General features: G+C 40.5%; 1 long non-coding RNA gene across 2 annotated transcripts in view; it reads left to right on the top strand.

Annotated features, from left to right (window-relative positions):
- Positions 1–18,091, top strand: part of LOC106016290 (uncharacterized) — a 33,126-nt gene continuing 15,035 nt past the window's right edge. The window contains exons 1-2 of one of the 2 annotated variants that reach the window (XR_001188891.5): positions 1–414; positions 4,592–4,657. This is a non-coding gene — a long non-coding RNA (uncharacterized lncRNA). The remainder of the gene's footprint in view (positions 415–4,591; positions 4,658–18,091) is intronic. The other variant, XR_001188890.5, reaches the window with a different exon arrangement.

Raw genomic sequence — 18,091 nt, 5'->3', positions numbered from 1 at the left:
CAGGTGCTCCCCATCACTCGATCAATATGAGCTTGTGAACTGAAGCTGACAGAACTTGAGACCTGCTGGCCAAATATGTTTCTCGTTCTGTCAGCTGTTGTCTTCCACAGGAGAGGTGTTCAGCTTCGGGCTTTGATGAATGCACTTCTTGGTTTGGCTGGCCAGGCAAATTAAGAGCACAGGTGGCATCCGGACTCTTCTGCAGTCAATGGCAAAACTCCCGTTGATTTCAGCAGAGCCTGAATTTCACCGCAAACGCTTCTTTTCCAGACCTGCGTTGCTACCCTCGGTTTTGTCAGCAGGTGGCAATATCTACTTTTCGTCTGAACTTCAGAAAAGTTCTGTGAGCAAACATAAACTCTTTATTCAGAAAGCTGTTACGGCTTTGCGTCGGGTGTTCTGACTGGAAGCTAGGTAAGATCTCCTTCCAAATCTCCCCTAACATTTAAGTGCTTCCTTAGTCATCAAAATATTTTTAAGAGCACAGCTTAGGAAGTCTATTGCTCCACAAGCCATCGTTGTTCCTTTCTCATCCCTAGCTCTCAATTACATGCAGGAAGTCCCAAACCTCAAAATCAAAAAGTGATTTGAGTTGTGTATATTAGAGTTTTTTACTGTGTACCGTACACATTACTTAATATGCTGGTGCTCAGACCTCATAAATTTCTGTGCTCTAGCACCCGGAGTGAATGTGACATTAACATTTCAAATGAGTCTTGTAAACAGATGATACGAACAAGAAAAAATACAGGTATTTGCACGCCTGTGGTTAAGCCTCTGCCTTGCTTATTATGTCCAAGCAATCTAATGTCCCTTCCTTGTGGAACAATTGGCCAACAACATACCCAAGGTCAGCAAGTCCTTGAGCTCTCTGCTGTGTAAGTGCCAGTCTTGCGAAGCAGCAATAAGTTATTTCAGTATCAACAATGCCTTCTCCTGCCCCATTCTGAGACCTCTTTTGCATACCAAAATGTACAGCAGAGCATGGTTTCATATGAAATGAATGAATTCTTGTGCCTAAGCTCTGTGGGAAATTTGAATTTCTCTTTGAAATTGTGAGAGACATAAGTAAGTCTTTTCCCAACAGGTATTTGGATTTTAGCCTTGCAGTCTGAGGGACACAAAGAAGCTAAAATACCTCATTTCTTGCTTGTCTGTTGGCAGTGGGAAGAAAATAATATATTTTTTTCTTTTTTCTTTTTCTTTTTTTTTTTTTTTTTGCCATTTGCTCTGAAGTATTAATACCTAAAATCTGCTGTTTAAATATAGTCCATATTCTGACAATTTGAGGAAATTTGATGAGGATTATTAGGAAATTAAGTTAAGTTACAGCTAAGTTAAACAATTATGCTAAGGGCATGCAGTCCACCGGAGTAAATGAACCCGCACAGATTCATTATGCCTGTTGGTTGGAAGCAGAATATGAAACATTAATTTGCTCAGGTAAGGAAGTCCAGTAAGGGTCTTGTGGAGATAGTGTAGTTATAGTGACAGATACAGAGAAAAGTGCAGCCTGGGAAGTGCAGTCTGCGTGCATGGCAGGCAGGCAGCTGGAGGTTTCACACCAGAGTGGCATCACCCTGACTCACGGTGAGATAATAGCATGCTGCTAGCCAGGGACGCCCTGCAAGCCTGCAGATGCACTGGGTATTGCGTTGCCCTTGAATTCTCTCAGCTGTGCTGGGAGCTGCCTTGCAATTTCCATATTGTCCCTTAGGTAATTGTTCCAGGTGCTTGGATGCCATGGTGATGACTTCTGTCAAGACAGATAAGTAGGAATGCCTGCTGACTTAAAAACAGTGCAATATTCAGGCCTAGGAAAACTGCTCTTCTGTGGCAGCACTCAGACAACAGATGTTTTAAAATGCTCATTTTGGCCAGACATCTTGTGCAGCCTCCATCCTCTGAGGTTTTCAAGACCCAAGTAGATAAGACCCTGAGCAACCTGGTCTGATCTCACAGCTGACCCTGCTTTGATGAAGAGGTTGGATCACAGCCCTCTGAAGGAGCCTGAATAGTCATGATCCTACAAATGGACTGTTGCCCGTGCAGTCCCTCAAGGCTTGAACCTGATCAAGCCCTGTAGGGCCTCTGCAATTCCTGGCCCTAAGAGCAACACCTCTGCAAATATATTTCCAAGGTGCATTTCAAACACCAATTAACCTTCAGCAGTTTTGTGAGCTGTTATCCCATACTGATGTTGTGGAAACCATGGAAAAGATTACCCCAGCTGAAAGCAGGCCCAGGTAGGCGTCTACGAGGGCAGAGATCAGGATCTGGTTATGCAGAAGGAGGAACTTTTTTTCCATCCCAATTTCCTTTCCTATTTTGCCCTATATTGATACCAGGATGTTTCAAAGGAAAGAGAAAGACTTTTTCCTGAACCCCAAGTAACCAACAACCACCTTGGAAGGACACTTGTGGAGTATACAAGAGACAAGACTAACATCTCTGGACCAATGAGGCATACCACAGACTTTTTGACTTTGGGGTTTTCTGGAGCTGCCTAGTCCTTTTCTGGTGGTGACCAGACATTTCTACAAACTTGTTTGGGTCTCTTCCCCAAAAACAATAGTCCCATTACAATTTTCCCTTGTTGTTAATCTGGCTTTTTTTCAGAAAAATACCTTTTATTAAATTCCATACCTCATTTAGATGGGCAACATCAACTCCTAATCATGAGCTGAGAGCATCAGAGAACATAGTCTCTTTCTTTTAAGGATTACATCGTTTGAACCGCGTGCCTGATGTAGATGGTAATCACAGCTCACTTGAACTAGCAACTGGTTATCAGTAAATGAAATCCAGACACCATAGTCTAGCAGATTTTGCATGCAGTTGAATTAACATCCCTTAAACTCAAGTCTCTTGCGCTATTTCTAGTTTCTAGCCTACAGACATTTAATGCTGTAATCACTTCCTCTAAGAGTAAAAACACAGAACATCCCTTTTCTAGATGGAGTGATTTTCCTATAATCAAAACAACACCCAAACAACTGCCCTCATCTTTCATGTGACTTTTTCTTCCCTTTTGAACATATTCCTTCGTGCAACCGCAATCTCTTAAAAGACAACCAGCCAACCAATCAACAGACAAAATAAAACCAAATAATCATCTAGTCACCCTTCTCCAGCATTTTGTTGATGCAGTTATTCTGTCTAGGTAGTAGATCAGATTCAGGATCTGCCTGCAGTGTTTTACATTAGAGCCACTGTCAGGTTACATAAAGGATATTGTGAGCTACTACTAAATGTGCAATAAACGACTTTTTTTTTTTGCTTTTTCCTGATATTCAGACCTAGGAATGGCCAAGTGTGGTATAACAAAAAAAGGCTCACTAGCAGTAGAATCTTCTGGACTTCTCTAATATCATCCCTTGATAAAAGCAAACATTGAGCATGGTACCAAAGTGCAAAACAGTGGAGTAGTGACTACCTAAGGGACCTGCAATACTGTAAACATGGCAACAGTCATCAGTGCTAGTAAAGGAAGTATCAGGAGAGAGAATCAAATATTATTCATGGGGCTTTTCCCATTTCATGCCTTCATTAATACATTCCATTAATGAGCCAGAGTTGGGAGACACCATTCATAGAGAAAAAGGCTGGGAAATAATATGGAAATGATGACTGAGTAAGAGGAATGGGATGAAATTCAATAGCTCCAACTGTGATGTTGTACAATTCTTCTGTATCCAAGGTTGTTATCATTGGGAAATGCCTGAGGAAGAGAAAGTTCTAGGCATATTACCTGAATGGATCATGAATCCAGTCTCCTAACATGATGAATCTGTGAGGAAAAGAATATGTTGTGCACCAAGAGAGGTGTTTTTAGTGTAGACAGTGGATTCTCGTGAAGAAATGAAGAGAGGAAGGGAATGTAACTGTTCTGAATAGCTATATGGTCATAATACTTGTGTGGCTGGTTCGAAACACTGCTGTGGTTTTCCCTTAGAAATGCTGCCATTGAGAAGTTGAGCTACATGTTGTTGCAGAAGGCTCAATAGAACCAGTTGCCTGGGAAAAGGGAACAGATTTGCTCAGTGACTTACTATCCATTCTCGTTTTGGAGCATGCTCAGGAAACATTTCAAGATGAGCCTTGCAGAGTTTTGTGAAAATCCTTGTCCCACAGGAGAGAAGCAGTTTGGCTAAGCATCAGGTTCATTAACTTTTGGGTGACCTTTTCACGGTAGATACATGGCTGTTGCAGAAGCAGGTAATGAAATGCTAATAATTTTGCAAAACCCAGAAAACATTCCATAAATGTGGCTAGAGGCAACAATGCTAAATCTGAAGGAATAGGTGTCCTGCTTCTAACCTAGGGTTCAAAAATAAATCTGAATTTGAAGACAAATTGTACAAGATTATGAATATGATTTAAAGAGAACCAGTGCTTTTGGAGGTTTTGTTTTGTTCTTAGCATGGAGACTCAGTATTTTCATTGAACGGATGAATAATAAACGGATTAACCTGTCAGGGAAGCAAATGGCATACTATGCTCAAATTCTACAGCTATTTTGGGGAAGGTGACAAATGTGTGACTGAAGATTAGGTAGTTTTTCTTTTAACCCTTTTCTCCCTCTCCACAGAATGCCCCATTACTGTAAGCAGACAAGGCAAGACAGATGACTGCAGAACTGTGGGGGTTACTGTGGGTATGAATGTCGTTTTTTTTTAGGGGGAGCACTACTTGGTGGCCAGTGGGAGGTGGTATATGGGGTAACCTGAAATTCAGGAGCAGAAGAAAAGCACATGCAGTACTGTGGTGTGTCGGATTGTACCCTTCTTAGGAAGAGAGATTTCATATTTTTGGTGGGGCTTGCTAATAATTGGGGTTTCTAGCAATACACCCCAATGGATAGTTTTGTCCAAAATTTACAAATCAAAAAGAGTGTCTGTTAATTCTTATGACCAGCTATATGCAACAGTGCTGTCAGCAAATTTGTGTTTTCCATCTGAGTCCCAGTGAACCAGAAATCATTAAAATACATCAAATCTGTTACAAGGTATATTTTTAGTGACGCTGTTTTTAAGCAGAATGGTTACTACAAGTTCAAGAACCGAGATGTCCAGCCTGCTTTTTGATTGCAATTGAATCATGAAAGGGCTGAAAAATTCCAGTGTGACTCATGAACATTTTTGTGTGCAGCTTCTTGGGAACTAAGGCAGAGAAATACATTTGTCATCCTCTAGTCTCATAGCAAGAAGTTTTGAAGAGCTATCTTCCATGAGTGAAATTCCATCAAAGGCATTGTAAATAAGTGTGAAGTCTTTGTGGGTTTTAGACCGTCCTGTAGAATTCGGAGCTTTGCTCTAAAATTCAGTGAAGCGATACCCAGACCTTTGGAGATATATCTGTCTCTGTAAATCCCAAAGAATTATCATAATGAAAGCTTAGAGTGGTTTAGAATAAAAGCTTTGTTTACTTTTCCTGAGTATTTTTGTGGGGAAAATGGCTAAAATACATTACAGGTGTCATCTTTTGTGATCAGAGCATTTCTGGGTTTTATTTGTAACCTGAATTAATTTTACAATGGTTTATGTAGCAATAAGTGGTCCTCTATAACACTTCACCTGATGTGGTATTCTCCCAGGAACATTTTGGGTTGAATTGGTTACAAATTGTTAACAGCCTTTTAAAGGGGAGTTTGCAGCTTCCACTATCTTCTTCACGAGCTTTTTTCTTCTTATAGTGAAGACTCATAAATTTTATAACCTCCTAATTCAGAGTTCTACATTGCCACCTCAGAATATTGAAAACAAACTGAACCACATGCAGCCCCTGTGTAAATGCCCTTAGCCACAATTTAAGTGACTTGAAATTTCTTGGTGAAGTACAGCAAGGGCAAGTCTATATAGATAAATTCAATAAAACCGGGACTCTCTGCCCTCACAAGTGGGTTGTATGGCAATGTTAGTACCTCGGACATTGATTGCAGTGCTCCAAGCTTTGTCAGGACGCTCTGTACCTCAGACCTATAGCATGCTCATGCAGTTCAAAGCTTTGCCAGTGAATTTCAGGGACTGTAAGGTAAAGTGGGCCAAACATTTACTTTGGGTTGTGTTTGTACTGTGTGTTAAGCCTCGATTTGAGCCCAGGGCACTGCTCTAGCAGCAGTGCTGGAGCACAGTTATTGCATCCTCAGAAACAGGTCTCATCTGTGAGGGAATAGGCACCTAACATCATGCAGACATACAGCACGATGGAAAACTAGTTCTCTATTGATTGTTGATGCACACTTACAGACTTGAAGTTTGTTGTTTGCTTGTGTTTTTTTTTTTTTTTCTTCTTTGCACCAAAATCAAAACAAACAAACAACCACCCACCAAAAAAAACCATCACCACCACCAAAAAAAAAAAAACAACAACACCTGCCCATACCAGAATTCTGCATTGCAGCTAAGGAAATTATTTCATGAAACTGAATTCTGAAAATGTTGAGCCATTTCACAGAATCACAGAATCACAGAATCACAGAATCACAGAATCACAGAATTTCTTTGCCTGATTAGACCCCACGGCAAAGATATGTTCTCTACTACAATGATATGTACAAGATTTTCAGCATCTTTTTTTACCACTTTGATTGTTTTATAAAATTTATGCCCAGTTACTACCAGAAAGAACTCCTTGAGAAATGTACATCATTAAACATCTTCCTTAAAAATTAAGAAAAAAGTTATAAGAGGAGATGTTGTAGTATAAGCATGTTTTATTAATGCTTTGTGATAATGTATCAAATGCTATTTTTGCAGGGTGGCAAATACTGTCTCCTTTGTTATTAGGGTATACCTGAAGATGCTCACACATTGCTTAAGGTGCCAGAGCAGGGAAGTGCAATTGAATTAGGGGTAGATGAGTGACTGGAGAATAGAAACTCATTAAGTGCTGTGATGGCTGTCTTAATGGATAGCAGTTGGAGAAGACAGAAGAAAGTAGTGGGTAACTGAAAAAAAAAAAAAATCCTATCCGGAAAAGGATCGTGGAGCTCTGCCTTATATAAAAGGTGGGAGGTTTTATGGGTCTTGAATTGCAGTGAAGAATAAGGGGAATATTCTTTTTACCATCCCATTACTCACTTTAGGAACAGAGAAAGTAAAGTTCATTTTCCTTTTGGAACTTGCCTCTTCACAGATGAGCATGGCTCCCTGCTTTGTTTCCATGCCCATTGATTCTCCTGCTCCAGACTGCAGCCTAGTTGCCTGGCTGAAACTAGAATTAGTCCTCTAACCACAAATAATGCCAGAGAGAATGAGGTTTTGCAGTGTAGTAAACTTGCACAAGCAGTGCCAGATGGCTTTTACAGTCCGGTTTGGCCCATGAGCGTTTGCTCGTGTGAGTGTATGTGTGTATTTAAAAAAACAAAAACAAAATCTAGTAGCTGCTGGTAACTGGACCATCTGGTAGCTGTTCCATCCAGTATAATGTCATTTACTTTTTTTTTTTTGCTTTTTAAGCAGGTCTGTTTTTAAATGGCTCGTTTTAATCACCAGAAACCACATATGTGCCAGTCAGTTGTCTAGTAGTTCCCAGCGCTTGTCCCTCTATGCAGCCTCCTTCTGTCAGCTGGGGTTTTCCCCAAGATGCCACTCACACTGATATCAACTTTGTCTTTTCCCCTAGGCATCTTCCAATTTTGCATATGTGGCGCATTTTTTTTTCCAGCAGAAAACAGTGTCTGTCTATATTGTTTCCTCTTTGTAAGGAAGAAGTCCATTCCTTCCTACATGCTCGTATCTTTTACCAGCCATTGTTTGGTCTCACTAGCTCTGAGGATGAGATCTGATCTCACCTACACGAATGAACGCTTTAAAATATTTAAACAATGAAACCCAAGTTTCTTAAAGCGTTCCCCCTGTGCAGCTGAACTGGTGACAGAGCTGTGCGAGTCCCCAAAGCAGGTGCATGGAAAATCATGCCTAACTGCCTTCAGCAGTGGGGAAAAAACATTTCAATGTAAGTGGATGAGGAGGAAAGCATAAATGGCCGTTGGCTAGGTAGTTTCTCTTGTATCACCCTTGAGCAAGTTGAGCACCTGAGGCTTCAGTAAATGAGATTATTTAACTCTTTGTGCTCTTACCTAGCAGATTTAAAAGGATTCAGGGTCATGCAGGGAACAGCTAAACTCGGAGTGCTTTCCTATCTAATCAAACGATTTTCTCTAGCTTCTTCACATCTCATAAATGCATTTAGTGTCCATAGATAGTCTTGCCACATGCCTGCTTTTGGTGGAAAAAAGCTTCCAAGATGGGGCTTCTACTGTAAGCACTTATGTTTGGCTTTCCCAGATATACGTAGGCAAAGGACCCACAAATTAGCTACCTGCTGTACATCTTCAAATGCCTTAGCTTATTCTCCTTACCTTTAAAATGCACAGCAGATTTCAGAGTCTGCTAATCCTTGGAAAAATACACTGCTGCAGGAAATTTTGTTAATATGGTGCAACATTATATGCATATATATTTTTTCTTTGTCATCTAGCCATAATTTTTACTAGCAAAGTACTGTGAAGGGCTTGTAAACAGGGCTGTACCTTTGGTACGCTCTCACCCTGCAGTATCTCTGCAGTCACGGCACAGGGCTGTGTGATGCAGAGGTTGTAATGCGCAGTGTTGCTCCTAAGATCTGCTCTCTTGATTTAACAACTCTGCATTACTAGCTCACCCATAGGCATCTGTGGGCTATATCTGCCACCCCAGTATAGCTTTCTCAAACTATGATTTCTAAAAGTAAACTGAATGGATGGTTGGTTGAAATAGAAAAACAAGAAAATGGAAGCCTTCATTTTTAGACAGTCTCTGTAGGATAGCAGGTAATAATAATCGGAAATTGATACTCTCCTAATATTTTCTCTATTGTAATATATATAGTTTCATATTACTATATTAAATAAGTTCTTTAGCTTAGTCAAGGGGTGAAACTGTATGCCGTTCTGACATTTATTCACATGAAATGCATTTCATAACACACATTTTTAATTCCTGCTTCCTCTCAAAAGCTGGCATGACTGTGTGTATTCTAGTATTGCAAGCAAAACTAAAATACATGGTTGCAGTTCCACCCTTTATTTTAAACCGTATAATATTGTATCTTTTCATGTGAAGGCAAAGTTCATGTTGAATGAATGCATGATTAGATAATTATAATGTGAAAAATGTATCCTAGGATGGAACTGTATGAAGTCAGTTTTATAAGCAGGATTCTCAGCAACAACCCTCACTGTCATTAAAGTACCATGGCATTACTATGAAACAGAAATGCTTTGTTTTCTTAGTACTCACAACATTGTCCAAGACAGTCAACTGTGATCAAGAAATTGGATTGGCAACGTATTGTATCTATCACTCTGTACCACTACTGAGGCTGAAAATTATAGCTGGTTGATTTATGAACAGCATTCACGGGTATTTTCACTTCTGAAAAATACTATAGCACTAAGTCTAAGAAAGATACACATAGGCTGGTGCATTTACTGGCATTTGGAAGAAATCTATGGGCACAGATCCATTGCTTTGTACGTGTGAGCTGTTGTCTAGCAATTACATATGTACATCCCTGTCATCAGAATTTAGTCTCAGTTTTAGAAGAGAAAATCAGTGGTATGAGAAACCACCAGTCTAAAAATGTGCTTCTACTCTTTTTGTGGTATTCATGAGCAAACTACCAGTGGTGTGTGGCCTTGATGTATTGTTAATAGCAGTCTCAACAGATGAAATCAAACTTTCAGCATCCACTCTGGTAGGGGGAACTTGAAAGAAAAAAAATGAGGTTCTTCACTATCTCTTTTTGCAAAACATGAATATGTATAGAAAAAAAAAAAAAAAACACAAAAAACAAAGCAGTCAAATATAGATCTGAAAAACTCTCACTCACATAAGCTTACAGTTCTCAAAATAAATAAAAGATCCCAAAGTAATAATCATATAGGTATATGTCCACCAAATTTCTAGAACTTGGAGAAGAAAACAGCATTTGACTGATATATCTGTTACTTCTTTGGTGCTGATGGTTTCACTTATGTACAGTCAGTCCAGAATAAATGCAGCACCGTGTAGCAGGATGTTGTCTCTGAGAAATGGGTAGGAAGCATTATAGTGACACCAATTGCCAAAGAGGGATAACAAACTGTGTACCTTTTGGTCCTCCTTAAAAAGCAGCAAAGTGTGAGCCTGTATTGTGTGCAGTATTTAACAGCATAAGCCCCGAGGAGTATATCAAGGAGCTGCCAGTGTTCCCCATGGCACTCTTGTATAGTCCCTGAAGGATCAATTCTCTTTTCTGCCTTATTTAACTTACATTTGCAGCCATTGAGGCTGGTTAGACAACAGACAATAGATACTTCAAACAAGCTCTTGCATAGCAGCAAAGCAGTATATAATGCTTTCTACCATCTCCAGTTATCCCGAGAACACTGCCTCAGCCTCAAAACCCTTTCCCTGTGAATCAGCTTTCATGCAGGCAGTGACACATGTAAACCTGCGTGGGAAGGCTTGGCACTCTGGATGCCCCAGCAAGCACAGAAAACAGCGTTCTGCCACAGCAACACGAACCCGCGTGACCTATAGCTTTTCTCTTTCACAAACCAATCTGTAGAAATCCAAATAAAATTCAAGGCTTTGGACCTCCAGGCTTCTGATGGCTGGGATTCGTCCTGTACATGGTGTTAGCTAAGGCTTCGTGATAAAGGCTGTGCTCAAGGATTCTGTGTCTCTGGCATAACAGAACTTCCTACAGATAAAGGTTACATTTGACTGTGTTGGAAATAGAGATTTCTTGACAGCCTGTCTAAGATTAGACTGAACACCCACAGGAAATGAGGATAATCCCAAGCCTACTATCTTCCTCCTCTAGTACAAGTCTTTGTACTTGTCTAAGTGGCATAATAACATTTAGAGATGATGTATAAACTCCTACCAAAGCTGAACACTGAACACATACACATGTCCACGTATACAGTCCTTTAGGGGTTGGAGTGAGAGATCAAATGGTGTGTGACTGCTGCCTATCATGTCACCCAGGACACTTCTGCTTGGACCTCACCAGGAACAGCTGGAGCAATCCCAGCTCAGCCCAGCTGGAAGCAGGACTACGGGGGGTTAGCAAAGGACAATGTGAGTAATAGATGGCATAAAACACTCAGGTGAGCACTCAGGTGGGGTCTCATGAGAGCAGAGCAGAGGGGTAGAATCACCTCCCTTGACCTGCTGGCCACACAGCTTTTGGTGCTGCCTAGGATACGGTCCCTTTGGCCCTCTGCATCTCCAGAGAGGAGCCCTCCTGCTTTCCTGTGCACCCTTCTCAGGGTGTGTTTCCTGGCAGAGCACACAGGAACACAGGACATTGCTTGTATCAGCAAATGCATAAGAAGGACAATAAACTACTGAGGGAAATGTTAGAAAGCAGCACACATTACCTGCTCCTTGGAGCTGCCTCTGTGCAGCTCTTGGCACACCCCCCAGTGCAGTGGTGATTTTGCTGACAGCTATATTATTTTCTGTTTACAGGGGGGTTTCTATCATAATGCAGATTGGTAACCTGTTATGAGCCTTTGCATAGAAGAGGATTCACTTTCACATGATAAAAAAATGCTGGAACAATTTATAATATTTCTGTAATGAGGTACCATTCTGTTCCACTTCCCGAGGCAGTTTGTAAGAGGCATACTATCAACTTTCTTCTGGGAAACCCCTACAGGTATTGGTTCAGGGGATTGTGTAACCATTTTACACAGTCTTTTGAGATTTTTCACTGCTGAATCTCTCCTTGCAGCTTCATGAGGAGCAGGCTTTGCCCAGTTTATGCCTTGCTGCATTTTTTTTAATCAGTATAAAGAAATGAAAAAAAAAATGTAGCCCAAAAGAAATGTAAAAAGAAGCTTCCTTTATACCTTTGTATATAAAAAATATCATGCTTTAGAAATGTCTTAGTGTGAACCAAGCGAGAAAGTGTTGTTCTACCCCAGCGGTCACAGCCCTGTTTCATCCATTCAGTGGACAGTTAGAACAAGGGGAGCTGAAACCAAGCATTTCTTCCAGTGAATTACGAAGAATGTCTATTCTGAGCCAGCAAGCCATAAAAATGCGCAAAATGATATAAAAACCTATTAGAGGTAGCAAGAGATAATGACGATAATATCTATAATGTACTGTTTCTGCCACTTCATTCTGCATTAGAGGCTATTGTTGAGAGTGATCTGCCTCACCGGGTTCCTGCCCGTCCCGCTTCTTGCGTGGCTGCAAAAGCTTGCCTGGCTCCGTGTACCATTCACTGGCCAGACACAGTAAATCAGCACCGCTCCAGTGAACCCAAGATGGTACATGCTGTAGGTAGATGGTACAACCCTATTTTTTTTCATACAGCATCTGGCAGACAAAGGTTCAAAGAGATTAAATGATATTGGGTCCAGTCCAGGGGCAGGCCTGCATGGCTTCATACTGGTTACATTCCCCAAAGAGGAAACATCCTCTTCAAGCTATAAAGGCAACATATGCAGCTGTTTTGCTTGTTTCCCTACATGCTAGAACCAATTGCCTTCCTACTTGGATTGTTCCACAGGCAATATTTTCTAAGGGGCCCAGCTCCATAGCAGTTGGGCTTCTGCTTTTCTCCTGGGTGAATGCAGCACACACACAGTGATTATGGAAAATGAGAAATTTTTACATCTGTTGATGTGCTGAGGACAGCAATACTGTAATCCAGGTGTGTGTAGCACTTATTCATAAAGTTCAATGCAGTGAGGATGGTGGATATAAGCAACAAAGCCAGAGTGTTACCTTTCTGTAGAGTCAATCCAATTACCAGAAATTTGCGCTTGTTCAGGATTAGCCACCACCACCATTACTGACAGAACTGACCAGGCACTTTGTCAAACTATCATTTTTTTGCCAAGGCCCTCCTGTTTACTGGGGAGCAGGCATCTCTGGGGAGGAGGAGACCATAGAGTCCAAAGGTGCCACCAGACTGACAGCTCTGAAATGGACCTGACCTGGAGAAGAGGCTCACCAAGGAGTCATCCAGCCTCCAAATAAGCAAGATAGGCAGAGATAAGGTGAAGAGTCTCCCACTGCTGCCCAACATTCCTCAAAAGGCAAACTTTGGTAGTAACAGAAGAATCTTGAAACTCACTATTTCTCTTGGCTCACTCCTGTAGGAGTTTCATATCAGGCAAGGGTTAGGTAAAAGACTGTTAGGACAGTGTTTCAGTGGTATGGACATGGAGGTTATCTGAGACCAGGAGCTCAGTGACAGGGCTGTACCTGGTAAATGGGCTGGATGAGGGAGCTGAACAAATACTTTTGTTCTCTAAGAGGCCATGAAGGTCCCAACACTCTTTACTAAGATAAATTGGTTAGCTAAACTGGCATTACAGAAGAGAGCTCTGGGAGAATATTTTGTATTTGCTTAGATCAGTTGGTTTTCAGCCCATATTTCATCATTTGTTGTATGTTAGACATCTATTAAGTTTATCTTATATTTTTATAAAGCAAAACATATTAGTTAAATTCCCATTTTACAATAGAGTAGCTATTCTAGTACATTTTGAAGTTTTTTCTTTAGCAAGTATTTACAAGTGAACATACACCTTTTGATGGTGCACATCTCCTCTCTAACCTACCTTATATAATGCAGATAGCTCCATGTTTAACCTCATAAACAAGAAACTTGAGACAAGTGCAGAAACAGCAAGACCTCTTTGTGATCCTCAGTGAAGTCTATAATATGCAAAATACCATTCATTTTGTGAAGAATTCTCAAAATGTTAGGTTAGCATAGTGTTAAAGACTTAATCCTGGCAACAAAGCACTAACAAAGGTAGCAACACTGTAATATTAAATGCCACTATTTTCATGCTATGAATCTGAAGGCAGCATTTGCTTGCTCCTAGTTCTGACATAGGTTCATATAACTGTTCTGAAAAGTAATGACATTTAAGACCAAAGTTTTAGGAAAGGGGGTAAAACAGAATGGTAAGGAAGGTTCTTTGCTTCTTTTCATCTCTAATTTGGCCAAATCTAGTAAAAAAAAAAAAAAAAAGAGACAACTATGATGAGCTTTCTTCTTAATTATGTTAAGTTCCCATGAAGTAAAATTTGAGTGAAAATGAATTAGGAACTTGAATTAAAAAAGATAAATATGTTGAATATGTTGTAACAAAAATATACTGAAATTTGAGGAGCAATTTGGAAGTTGGGAAATATTTACAGTTGTAATGGCACTTTCACACATTCCTGTACATCCCTATTTTTAACATTGTAACATAGCTATTTTAAGTGCTGCATTTGTGTAGAAGGTACTGTAGTATACTAAATTAAAAGACAAAGTAATCATACATGTCATCATAATCAAACATGTATTTGCCATTAGCATGAGTTCAGTCTGAAAGATGAGGACAGATTTGCTCAAGGTTTATTCAGGTGCTATTTGGGGGCATTGTTTCATAATTGCCATTAAAAGTATCATGAAGTTATGTATCATTAAATTCTGGATTCATGTCCCCTAATTATCTGCCTGAAAGGGTCCTCACGCAGGCTATTAATCCAGTCTGCGTTTATGTTACGATATATAAACTGCAATACACTCTGCAGTCCCGATCCTCAGATGTCTCCCGTAGCTGCAGCCCAAGTGCATCTCCAGGTGAAGCTTTTTTGCTGTCCCTCTGTGTGCTCTGGCTGCTTCTGCAGGACAACCTGAGCCCATGGGCTAGGAGAGAGCCCCAGGTGCCTCAGCACTTCCCAGAGGCTGTTCTGCAGTACAGACATACCCCAAATCACTCAGAGAAGGAGACGATGAGTTGTCTGATGCTGCCTGCATGGGATAAGTCGTCCCCTGGAAGCATCTCTCTCCTTGTGTTGACAGCATCCTCTTGAACAGGTGCTTAACCTTCAGGCAGCTGAAATTAGGCAAGGAGAAATCCAACCTCACTGACTAACTGTGTCTTTTTAGTGGCCCACCGAGAGAATAAAAGAGACAAATGTGAAGCTCTGTGACTCTGCTGAGATTTTGCCGTTGACTTTTATTGCTTGTGGATCACCTCTGAGGATCCTGGAGTGGGCTGCTGGGGGTCCTGCTCTGAGCAATGGCTGCTGTAAGTGGCAGGGATCTGAGCGTGCTTTCCTTGACAGCCCGCGTGAATGATCCGATCGGTACACATTGTGCTCTGCTTGGGGTGTGCATGACCTTGTCAGGCTTCACAGGGGGAGACAAGGGAGCACAATGTGCTGGTCCTGATGGGAATCAGGCATCCACTCAGTGATGAGCTCTTCATTTCTGAACATGGTTTTATTATTATTTTATTTTATTTTATTTTATTTTATTTTATTTTATTTTATTTTATTTTATTTTATTTTATTTATTTTTTGCCTAGAAGCAAAATACTGCGTGCCTTGGGGACTTCATTCTCAGCAGTTGAAATGCCTCAGGACTAGATAATAGCTTTGAAAGTCTGTTTTGGGTGTACACAGCTCTCGGGGGATGCAGCTCTCAGCTGCATGCTGGGAAGCTCCTCAATGGGCAGTTATTCTCCATCTCCTGTGTGTCTGCCCTGCTCCTGTGTGACACCTCACAGTGCTATCTTCTCACAGATCAGGCATGTAGAAGCTTGTTGGAGTCCTTATAATAACCTCTTTATACGTTTTGTCACCTGAAAATGAATACTGACACTGCTTTTTACTGAGTACAATCTGAGGCAATAAATCAAGTGCACTGTCACACACACCGACCCTCTTGGTTTTGTCACTGTCTGCCATCTAATTCAGCTCAGATGGGATATTATTTCTGCTTTTAGACCAAGTACAGCAATTAGGTGCTTGCTACATTGGTAATATTTTAAGACAATAGCTGTTACTGTGGAAAAATATTTTCCAGCATGTTCAATGCACAACATTTAGAGTGGCGAGTAGCTAGCAGACAGAAAATATGATGTTTTCTCACAGGAGAGGCTAGCTACTAAAGGAAGTGCAGGCACAAATCAGCCTCTAAAAATACTGTTGGTTAAAGAGGATGATCTGGGAAAATGCGGATGTTAGAAATGCCCTTAGGTGCTGTCCTGCTGGCTAAAGGCACTCCAAAAATAAAATCCTGGCATGAGTGATGTGTCAGGAGCTCCTGGTACTCTGTTGCTCCGTGCTGTTCTGCTGGAAAACATGGCAATTTAATGCCCCAGTGTCTTCAGCTATTTTTGGCACAATCCTACAGCAGTGGGAGCCCACGCTGTTTCCTTTGGTGTGGCACTGGAGAGCTGCAGTGTTTGCCAGCCTGAAACGTCCTGCGGAAGGGAGGCAACAGCTGAAGAAAAGTGAAGTCTGAGTGTATGTGTTGTCTTTGTCTAGCTGAATCACGGGCTGGATGTGGCAGTGTATCTATTACAGGCCGGCTGCTCCTTTCATGTCTTCTGCTTTATCAAACATCTGTGGAACAAGATTAGTATTTTTGGCTGCTCTTATTTTATTTTTGAAGAAACGAATCCTTTCAACACAATTTCTCATAGAATCACGTTGCCTAATTTCCCATGTTTGAAGTGACCTTTTTCTCTGCTTCTCTCTAAATGAAATTACTGCAAATTCATTATTCATAGTGTCAAGGCAGAGACCCAGTTGTAGAAAGTCCTGGGGTTTCTTTCTCTGCAAGTCTTTTGAAATCCTCAGATTTAGCTTAAATATACCAATATCTTATGATAGTGTCAGCAATGTAGTTCTAGAAAAGCATGGTGTAGGATGACCTGAGAAGATTGGGTATGCTATCCGTTACGGAAATAGATTTGTGACTAAGGTGATACTTCTTTCCTCTGCCTTGGCGAGTTGCTGATTAAAGTCTCTGGAAGCTTTAAATGTTAGATAATCAACAAACACGGAAATACTTGGCCATAAAACACTGCTGGCTTGCTGGCGTGCATGTAGTTTTTGCAATGATCACCTTGTTGCCAAATGTACTTCTAGAGGCTAATGCTTGCTTGTTCTGTAATTGTGAAGATCCAAATAGTGATTACAGATGATGAATTATCATACCTTTAATCTAGATATAGATGTATTAATATTCTCTATGTGACAGTTTAAAACAAATGTATTCAAAGCTGCTTGTTTCATACTGTGCACTGATGAAGAAAAGAAAATCTCAAAAGTTTCAGGATTGAGCTCAGGAGTTTGGTTCAAACAAACAGCCACAGTCTTTGGATGAGTAATAGGCAAGCTTGTTTTCTAATTTGTTTTAATCTCATTGGAAATATTGGCCATGTGAAGTTTTGACGCAGACTAGAGTGTCATTTCCATTATTCAGATAAGATGTTGTGATAAATGGAGAGAAACCAAATCTCCCAGCCTTTTAGAAATGAAAGCTGTATTCTGATGTCATATCTACAGCATTCTAAACTGTATATGTGTATATATGCATGTATACATTTGCTAGGAGAGGAAAAAATGCTTTTCTTGGAACATTTTGATGAAAAGTGAAAGAAATTCCTCCAGATTTTTGTCCCTCACAAAAGAAAAAGTGTCTTTATTCATTTTTGCAATTATGAAGTTAAGACTGTCTCATTCGTGATTGCATGTTTAGGCTGTATGTTTTGGCTGTCAGAATTACTGAGGTTTTTGTTCACTTGCTAAGCCATAATTATAGTCATAAAAAAAGTCTCTGTGTCTCAGGCTAAGTCAGGTTTCCCACATCCTGGGTGAGGGTTCTCACCCTGAGTTAGCTGAAGAAGGGGCACTGGGGCTGCAGTGGACACTTCAGAAGTCCAGAGGTGTGATTTTCCTGTCCAGAAGGTCAGGACCAGTTTTGGAAATATATGGCAGTAATTGAAACCACTTTTGATTGTGAATTCAATACTAGCTTGAACTTTTCCTTAGTTCTGTAACATGCATATAAGTGAAGGTAATAGGTAATAGGATCTTTGCATTTTGTAACAGAACGGCAAAACTGATATTTTCTCTTCCTTGCTTATCATGGTGGGTCTATGATAACTGTCACTCTTCTCACTCGTAACATACACAAAGCCAGTAATATTATAATACAAAAAGTTAAAACTGTTGTTGTGTGCCAAGGAAATGACTGCTCATTTTTAATAAGCCATCTGCTTCATTTAGAAATTGGCTGT

This window comes from Anas platyrhynchos, chromosome 4 (assembly GCF_047663525.1).
Source record: "Anas platyrhynchos isolate ZD024472 breed Pekin duck chromosome 4, IASCAAS_PekinDuck_T2T, whole genome shotgun sequence".
Classification (NCBI taxonomy): domain Eukaryota; kingdom Metazoa; phylum Chordata; class Aves; order Anseriformes; family Anatidae; genus Anas; species Anas platyrhynchos.
The sequence above is the reverse complement of the archived record's forward strand: the minus strand, read 5'-3'. Positions and strand labels throughout refer to the sequence as shown.